The following is a 9465-nucleotide window of genomic DNA, read 5'->3' as shown; positions in this document are numbered from 1 at the left end:
CCTGCAAGCAGAAACAGAGTGCAACAGCACCCTCCCCACTACAATTATCAGCGACTGGCACTCAGGGGCACTAATGCAGAGGCAGACCACAGCCATCGTGACCAGTAGCCAGGGTTAGAAGGATCTGTCAAATTTGGTTCTCTCGGTTTCTCATTTTTCTAATCTTAAACTCCATTTGCCACATTTTGCAGTGATTTTTTATTTAATTCTCTTGAAAATCCACCAGCATTTTAGTGCTAATTTCTCCTGATAAACACTTTTTATATGCAGTTTTGACTAATGTGCACATTTTCTCGTATCTTAATTTTAATGCACACTTTCCTCAAATATATCCAGCTTTATTTTTCTAGAAAAACAGGTGTGGAACTCAGCATGAACACCTCTCTTGTTGTCTTATAATGGCATTGGCACCCACCTGAAAGGTGCTGGAATTGAGTTCTGGCAAGTTCCACCTGAAAAAAGCCCCAAATATATCCTATATCCTTTTAAATGTGTTGTTGGAGGGAGGGTCATTGTCTTGTTCTTCTTCTTGTTATGTAGTTTGTTCTTTTATCTTGTATTTTTATACTGTAGACTGCCCTGAGATCTTTAATAAATATATAAGGTAAACTAAAATAATATATGCATTTTTGTAAACACTGTTTGGTTAGTTGGAGAATTACATTGCTCCTTCTGTTGCTAATCAGTTTGCTGAACTGCTTCATTTTTTTTGTTTTGTTTTAATGCATTGCATTTTTTTAAAAAAGGATTCTGAACTACTTTGCAAATTACCTGCTAGTGTGAAACCACGGTAAATCTACCAGTCTTTTAATTTTTGTACAAAAACAGAATCTTCATCATCACCTACTACTACCACCTCCCACTGCAGGAACTTTTATGACCAGCAATGCTGCCTTTACAGGTGGTTAAAAGCAATTGCTAAGTCACATGATTAGAAGGAAGCAGCTGTGTGTTTCCAGCTGCGGAAGTCTAATATAGGCCTTTGTGAATAACCTTGTAGCTTGGCGTGGGTGTCACTGATCAAGCAACATGGGATTTTCTATTGCTTATTGCACCATATATATTAATAGTGATTCTCTTGGGGCTAGCCCTTCTGTAATCCAGAAGGCACCATCCTTCTCACACAAAGGGGGGAAGTCCCAGAATGTGTAGGAGAATTTTATTTTATTTTTTAAAAATAGTATTACGGGGAACATCAAAGGACTGTGGAAATCTAGAGGGTATGGGATGCTGTCAGGCTGGAACAACATGCTTCTGCAAAAAACAACAACAAACAAAACAAACAACAACAACAAACAAACCCAAAGGGAAATGGAATGGAGTATCCTGAAGAATGATTCTAACACACCAAGAGCAGGAACACTTCATGCTGCCAAATTTAGTTGCAGCCAGTTTCACTACTGTTTATACAAAGTATTGTGACTGTGGTGAATGCAGTAAAGCCTATGTGCTGAACTGCCAGAAATGGAAGGGGTGTGTGTAAAGGAAACTTAAGAAGAGGACAAAGGTTGTGGAGAACTGAGGGAAGGAAGGAATGATGAATCTGCATTAACATAGGGAGTTGCCTTAGACAGCGGGTCTATCTAGCTCAGTATTATCTAGATTGACTGGCAGCAGCTCTCTGGGGTTTCAGAAAAGGGTCTCCCAGCCCTACCTGGAGTTGCCAGGGATTCAGCCTAGCATCTTCTATATGCAAAGCAGATGCTCTACCATGGAGCTACCAGCCCTTTCCTATTTCAGTGACCCTGAAGCAGCCTTTTAGTTGATACTCTGGAAAGCTGCTTTATACCAAGTCACCTTGTGTCCAGGATTGACTCTAACAACCAGCAGTGACCCTCTAGGCTCTCAGGCCAGAGGGGTGTTTATCAGTCTTGCTAAGATCCTGTCAACTGGAGATGCCTGGGACTGAACATATGACTTTCTGACTGTGAAGCCTGTGCTCTGGCTTCTTTTCAACTCAGCCATGTTTTCCTCCAATGCTGATTCTCAGACTTCACACTGGATATCACCAGAGCCAAATGCACTTGCCAATTAAAGGCGAAAAAAGAGCACCTGATGTGTTGCTTGTATTTACCTCCACATCTTTGTCTTTATACAGAGAAAAGGAGAGAAAGTGATTGTGAGGCATCTAGTCATAAGCCTGCATTTTTTATCAGAGCTTCTATATTTTATCAAGGCTTGTATTTAAAAATGAGCTTAAAAAGATTTTCAAATGTTTCATGCCAGGCAGAAAGAACCTTGGCAAGAGGTTTTTCTCCTAAGACAAGGGGGCCCCATTGATTTATAGTAGAAAAACAATTCTCAAAGTCATAAAAAGGGAGAATTACATATGCTGCCCCAAGGCTGAGAAAACACAATTAAAGGCAAGGGTAAATAGTAAAATAATACCAATGTGCCTCCCAGTAAAATGAGCCAGATCTTCTTTCTAAGGTTAAAAAGGCCAAGAGCAATGGAGAGGCATCTAGCTGGCTAGAAGAAAAGAGAGCATTTTAAGGAAATATTTTAAAGCTGTTTCTTTTTCTTAAACTGAGAGAGTTAAAAAGGTTAAATGTGGGAAAGGCAACTGGCTTGGCTGGAGAAGAAGCTTCTTTCTATTTTATTTTGAGGCTGGAAAGGAGGGGTGAAAGGAGGGGTGTAAACTGAAGAGGCTTCTTTTTAAAAGCTGTTTTTTACTGAGTTCCTTTTTACTTTACAAAGGCTTTATTCTTTTAAAAGGCTACCTATGATAAGTGAATGAAATATATTAGCTTAAATATATTGGCTTAAATGTAATTATGCAAAGGATTTAAGGAATGCTAGATTCTTATTTCATATGGTTGTAAGAGTTGTATTTATCCTGAAATTAAGTCAGCCACCAGCCTAGCCCCCCTGCCAGACAGAAGACGCCATCCAAGCACTCTTGATATATAGTTGTCAGGCATTTGTTTAGAAACTTTCAAATGAAGGAAATCTTTCAATATTGATGTGAAACTCAAGATCCTTGACATCTGTTGAACATAAAAATGTAAGATTAAACATTTGTTTTAGAAGGCAATAGGGCAAGGAGGGCAAGAGGTGAGCTGGTAATTAAGATTCCATGTAAGATATATTATTACTTATTTGTCACATATATAGCTCTTTGTCTCCCTTATAAGGGCAAGGAAGTGGGTGTATCTTTTGTGGGTGTATCTTTTGTGATTGGTTCTACCAAACAGCCAATAGGAATTTCAACCAGGCTGATTGGACAGAGGCAGCCACAGGAGGAGCAAAGGGGGCTGGATTAAGGGAATATAAGTGCTGGCCAGGATGGCAAGAGGCCAGGCCAGAGCTTGGTAACCATATACCACTGAGCCTCTCATTTATTTGTCTGACAAATAAATTATTATTTTAATTTCTCTATTGCTGCGTTGAATATTTCATTCCAGCTAAGCGTTAACCACAAGCAGGGTGCTACATTTTATGGTGCCCCTGTGACTCGGATAAGTGGTCTGCTGGAACGCAGCCCCTTCGCCCTACTGGGCAGGGTACAAGAGAGAGGACCACTGCTTACCCAGCGCGCACTGGTAAATTTTTCCAGGGGGAACGCAGAAGACTCGTCTGTCTGATACCCTGCTCATTGGCGGCGACGGACCGGGGGAAACAGGGAACCAACCAAGGGTAAGTGCACAAAGGGATTTTTGGCCCTCCAATTAATTGGGAGGAAGAGAAGTCTTGATCAAACTTCTGCGTCTCAGTAAGGGGAAACTGAGTACGCTAGGTGGTTGGGTACATCAGATGTTGGTCTGGTGGAGGAAAAGGGAAAATTGGGAGGTAGAGTGTGGTGAAGTATCTAGCGCATTGTATGTGTGAGAAAGTACAGAGCAATCTGTAGCTGACCTGAGTGTGGAGTGGGTAGTACTTCGGTTCCCAGTGAGGCGACTCCATCTGGGCAAGGAAACTCACGAAGTGTGTGTGCGAGTGACTGAGTGGATACTTCACAGGGCCATACAATGGGAGTTGGGGGTTCAAAGGGGGAAAATACACCTCTTGAGTGTATGTTAAATAATTTTAAGAAAGCCTTCTCAGGGGCATATGGAGTCAAAATGACGCCAGAGCGCTTGAGAACGTTATGTGAACTAGAATGGCCGAAACAAAATACTGAATGGCCATCTCAGGGAACTTTTGATATAAATTTAGTAAGCAAACTTTGGTCTAACATCGCCAAAGAAACTGGAGGGTGCCCAGAACAATTTCCATATATAGATTCCTGGCTGAGCACATTAAATAAAAATCCTCCATGGATAAGGGAATGCAAAGTCAAACGATGCAAATTATTGGCTGTAAAAGCTGAAGCTAGGAAAGGAATCTTGCCAAATAAACTCAAACCCATTTTTGAGGGACCAGAGGAAGAGGTGCTTCCACCTCCACCCTATGCTCCACATCGAAGGGAGCTTAATCCAAACACTCCACCAGTTGTAACCCCAAGGCAAGAAAGTGGAATGAATAATGGGAGTGGAGTCACAGAGCTTGATTCCTTGATAGATTATGATAAATATCTTCAGGAGGCATTGGAGTCCTATAATAAAGCCCAAGCAGAAGTGGTTATTCCACCTGTGACTCCTAATAGACCTGCATCTAAAGTCTCCTTTAGTGGAACAACTGATTGCCCACCCCAAACCCCTGTACATCCAAGTCCTAGAGAATTATTACAGAAGTTACAGGGAGACCTTAATCGGTCAGCAAGCAATACAGCCAGGCGTATAAAGCTGCTAAAAGAACGCCTTGGGACAAATACCATCCCCTATGATTTGAGGCCCCTAGAGCAAAGTGAAGAGAAAGATCACGTAGTAGCCCCTCTTAGAAGAGTATTTGATGCACTTGAGGAGCCTGCGCTGGTTAATGGGCAACCCGGACCACGGCCACCTCGAACTTCGACCCTGCAATATATTCCATTCACAACTACAGATTTGATGAATTGGAAAACACACACCCCATCTTTTGCAGAAAAACCTCAGGCTATGATGGACTTGGTGACTTCAATAGTAAATACTCATAGCCCTACTTGGACAGATTGTCGCCAGCTCCTAAATACTCTTTTCACCACTGAGGAAAGGAGAGACATAATTGAAAAGGCACAGATATATTTGCGTGAGCAGGCCAGAGTGGGAAATATTTTTAATATTGACCGTCATCTCCAAGATAACTTTCCCTTGGAAGATCCTAATTGGGATCCAAACAATGGAATTCATCTGGCCAGACTTACCACCTACCGCCAGACACTTGTGCAAGGTATCCGCAGGGCATGCCAGAAGCCCACTAATATGTCTAAAGTCTCAGAAGTAGAACAGAAACCAAATGAGAGTCCAGGAGACTTTTTAGAGAGGCTGCAAGAAGCCTATCGTATATGGACTCCTTTTGACCCTGAAGCCCCTGAAAACAGCAGAATGATTACTGCTACATTTGTGGCCCAGTGCGCTTCTGATATTCGTAAGAAAATTCAGAAATCAGAAGGATGGGAAGGGATGCTGATGAGCCAAATTATGGCCATTGCACGCCGAGTTTATCGGAATAGGGATGAGGCTGAGAAGCAAGAGAAGAAGAAGTGGCAGAAGGAAAAGATGGTAATGCTAGCCACAGCAGTGAAGCAAGACCACCGCCCCTTAAATGGAGGGAGAGGGCGAGGAAGGAATCCACCACTGGGAAGGAATCAATGTGCAAATTGCAAGAAGGAGGGTCATTGGAAGCGGGAGTGTCCTGAACCCCTGAGGTTGGAAGAAGTACGCCCAGGCCCAGGCCCAGGCCCAGGCTCCGGCCCAAGAAACCAGGGACGGGGACGGGGAATGATCCGAGATGGAAGATATCAGAGACCAGGACAAGGACAGAGTAGAGACAATTTCATTGGACTGGCAGAAGAGGATTTTACTCAAGACTAGGAACGACCGGACTCCATAAAGTTAGGCTTCCAGGAGCCCACGGTCACGATTCAATTAGGGAGCCATTTAATAGACTTTATGATTGATACTGGGGCTGAATACTCAGTACTCCCAGAACTATTGCAGAAAAAGGCATCCAAAAGTGTAGTCATTAAAAGTGCCACTGGTCAGTCAGCTAAGAGGTCTTTCCTCCAACCTTTGGAATGCCAGATTGGGGGACATCGTTTAACCCATCAGTTTTTGTATATACCTGAGTGTCCAATACCTCTCTTAGGCAGAGATATGCTGTCCAAATTGCAGGCCCAAATCACCTTCACTCCTCGAGGTCCAGAAATGAAACTGCCATCAAAAGCAGCAGGAATAATTACCCTCTCAGTACCTAAGGAACAATCATGGCGCCTAATGTCAGCCTTGCAAGTCCAACCCACATTGGATACAGAATTAAACAAGCTCCTCCGAACTCTACAGGTGCCACCAGGAGTATGGGCCGAAAATAGCCCACCAGGAATGGCTAAGAATATAGCTCCAATTGTAGTAACCCTAAAACCTATGGCTACCCCCGTATCTGTAAAGCAATATCCCTTACCCCGGCGAGCAGCAGAGGGCATCCAGAAACATTTGGACCGCCTATTAAAATATGGTCTGCTTAAGCCTTGCCAATCAGAATGGAACACACCCCTTTTGCCTGTTCGAAAACCTGGGACAGATGAATACAGGCCAGTACAGGACTTGAGGCTCGTAAACCAGGCTATCGAGACCTTGCACCCAAATGTACCAAACCCATATACCTTGTTGAGTTTGATCCCACCAGAAGCAACATTTTTTACTGTATTGGACTTGAAAGATGCATTCTTCTGTTGCCGGCTGGCACCACAGAGCCAACCTATATTTGCCTTCCAGTGGGAAGACCCTTTAACAGGAACAAAAGGCCAGCTAACCTGGACAAGATTGCCCCAGGGCTTCAAAAATTCCCCAACTTTATTTGGCACTGCCTTGGCGAAGGATCTAACAAGTTACCCCTCAATACCGGGAGAAAAGGTGGTTCTGCAATATGTAGATGATCTTATACTAGCGGCAAAGGATTTTAATACCTGTAAAGAAGGGACAGAGGAACTGCTCCACTTGCTCTGGGAAGCTGGCTACCGAGTTTCCCAGAAAAAGGCACAGTTATGTTTAGAAAAGGTCAAATATTTGGGCTTTGACATCTCACACCAACAACGAGCATTGAGACCAGAGAGGAAAGAAGCTATTTGCCTTATCAAGGAACCTACCACAAGAAAACAACTTAGAGGATTCCTGGGAACAGCAGGGTTTTGTAGACTATGGATACCTGATTTCAGCAGTCTGGCCAAGCCCTTACATGAAAGCACTCGAGGTGCAGAAAAGGACCCATTCGTATGGGGACCTGAGCAGAAACAAGCCTTTTTAGTTATCAAACAACGACTTATGGAGGCACCAGCCCTTGGATTGCCTAATTCGGAAAAACCCTTTCAGCTGTATGTACATGAACAGAATGGGATTGCAGCTGCAGTCCTGACCCAGAGATTAGGAAGTTGGAACCGCCCAGTAGCTTATTTGTCTAAACAATTGGACTCAGTAGCAAAAGGATGGCCTCCATGCCTAAGGGCAGTAGCGGCCACTGCAAGCCTTGTCAAAGAAGCTGATAAATTTACCTTCGGCCAGACGATGTATGTGAATGTACCTCATGCTGTTCTGACACTCATGGAATATAAGGGTAGTTATTGGCTAACGAACCCAAGGATGGCTAGATACCAAGGCCTATTGTGTGAAAATCCCAGGATTCATCTACGAGTAGTGAATATGCTCAATCCAGCGACTTTGCTGCCCCTACCAGAGGTAGATGATGAAGAATCACATGATTGTCTCCAAATAATGGATGAAGTTTATTCCAGTAGACCTGATCTGAAAGATGAACCATTGAAAAATCCAGATGTTGTATATTATACGGATGGTAGCAGTTACCTGCATGAAGGTGCCAGACGAGCAGGATATGCTGTGGTCACCAATGAGGAAGTTGTGGAAGCTGAAGCTTTGCCTGCTGGCACATCAGCACAAAAAGCTGAACTTATAGGCTTAACTAGAGCTCTGCAATTGGCAGCTGGATGTAAGGCAAACATCTATACTGATTCTAAATATGCCTTCTTAACCCTGCATGCACATGGAGCTCTATGGAAAGAAAGAGGTCTAATAGGAGCCCACGGGAAGGCCTTGAAATATGGACCTGAAGTAGAAATCCTGTTAGAAGCAGTATGGGCTCCAGAACAGATTGCTGTAATGCACTGCAAAGGTCATGGACGAGGAAGGGATCCAATAACCAGAGGAAATCATGCTGCTGACAAAGCAGCCCGAGAGGCAGCCCAAAAGCCTGTGGGAGGATTTATAGCAGCCCTCATACCAGAGGTAGTTCCAGAAGAAGTTAAACCTCACTATACCCCAGAAGAGAGGAAGTGGGCTGAACAGGAAGGAGCGGTTGTGAAGGACGGTTGGATGATCCTGCCGGACAATAGGATTTATGTACCTCATCATCTAGCAGGCACAATTGTAAGAAATTATCATGAATCTACTCACCTTGGCGGTACTGCAACCAGAGAGAGTCTCAGTCGGAAGTTGTATATTATTAATCTATCACAATTAGCAACTTACATTTCACAGAAATGTGTTCTTTGTGCTAAAAACAATCCCAGGCAGGGACCGATACAACCTCCTGGAATTCAGCATGTGGGATATGTCCCCATGGAAAGTCTAATTGTGGACTTCACAGAGCTGGTCCCTTCTAAGGGATTCAAGTATCTCCTTGTGTTTGTAGATACTCTTACCGGATGGGTTGAAGCTTTTCCCACCCGAACTGAAAAGGCACGAGAGGTAACTAAGAGACTCCTCACTGAATTGATCCCAAGGTTTGGATTACCTAGATGCATTGGAAGTGATAATGGGCCAGCGTTCATTGATCAAGTAGTACAAGATGTATGTCGAGTCCTACAAGTAAAATGGAGACTGCATGCAGCATATAGGCCTCAGAGTTCAGGGAAAACTGAAAGAATGAATCGGACTCTGAAAACCCAATTGGCAAAATTAACCCAGGAAACGGGATTGGGATGGGTAGATGTGTTACCCATAACACTGTTTCGTGTTCGGTGTGCACCCACAAAAAGACTTAAGTTGTCACCTTTTGAGCTCCTGTATGGGAGACCGCCCTCCTTTGTTCAGGATATTCCAGCTGACCTTAAACAAATAGGAGATCATGTGACACAGGGACAAGTGCAATCTCTCTCCCGTGTTTTTGTTTCTCTTAACAGGTGGGCCCTCGAACGCACGCCGTGCAGCATTGCCGAGCCGATTCATCAGTTCCAGGCTGGCGATAGCGTATGGGTGAAAGAGTGGAAACGCGATCCACTTGCACCTAAATGGCGTGGACCTTACACCGTCTTGCTCTCTACTCCAACAGCGGTGAAGGTAGCTGAGGTGACCCCCTGGATTCATCACTCTCGTTTGAAGAAGTCCGAAGGCAGTTGGACGTGCAAAGGTGACCCCTCTAATCCTTTAAAACTAACTC

The sequence above is a fragment of the Podarcis gaigeae genome, assembly GCF_964106915.1.
Source record: "Podarcis gaigeae genome assembly, chromosome: 8".
Lineage (NCBI taxonomy): Eukaryota > Metazoa > Chordata > Lepidosauria > Squamata > Lacertidae > Podarcis > Podarcis gaigeae.
The sequence above is the reverse complement of the archived record's forward strand: the minus strand, read 5'-3'. Positions refer to the sequence as shown.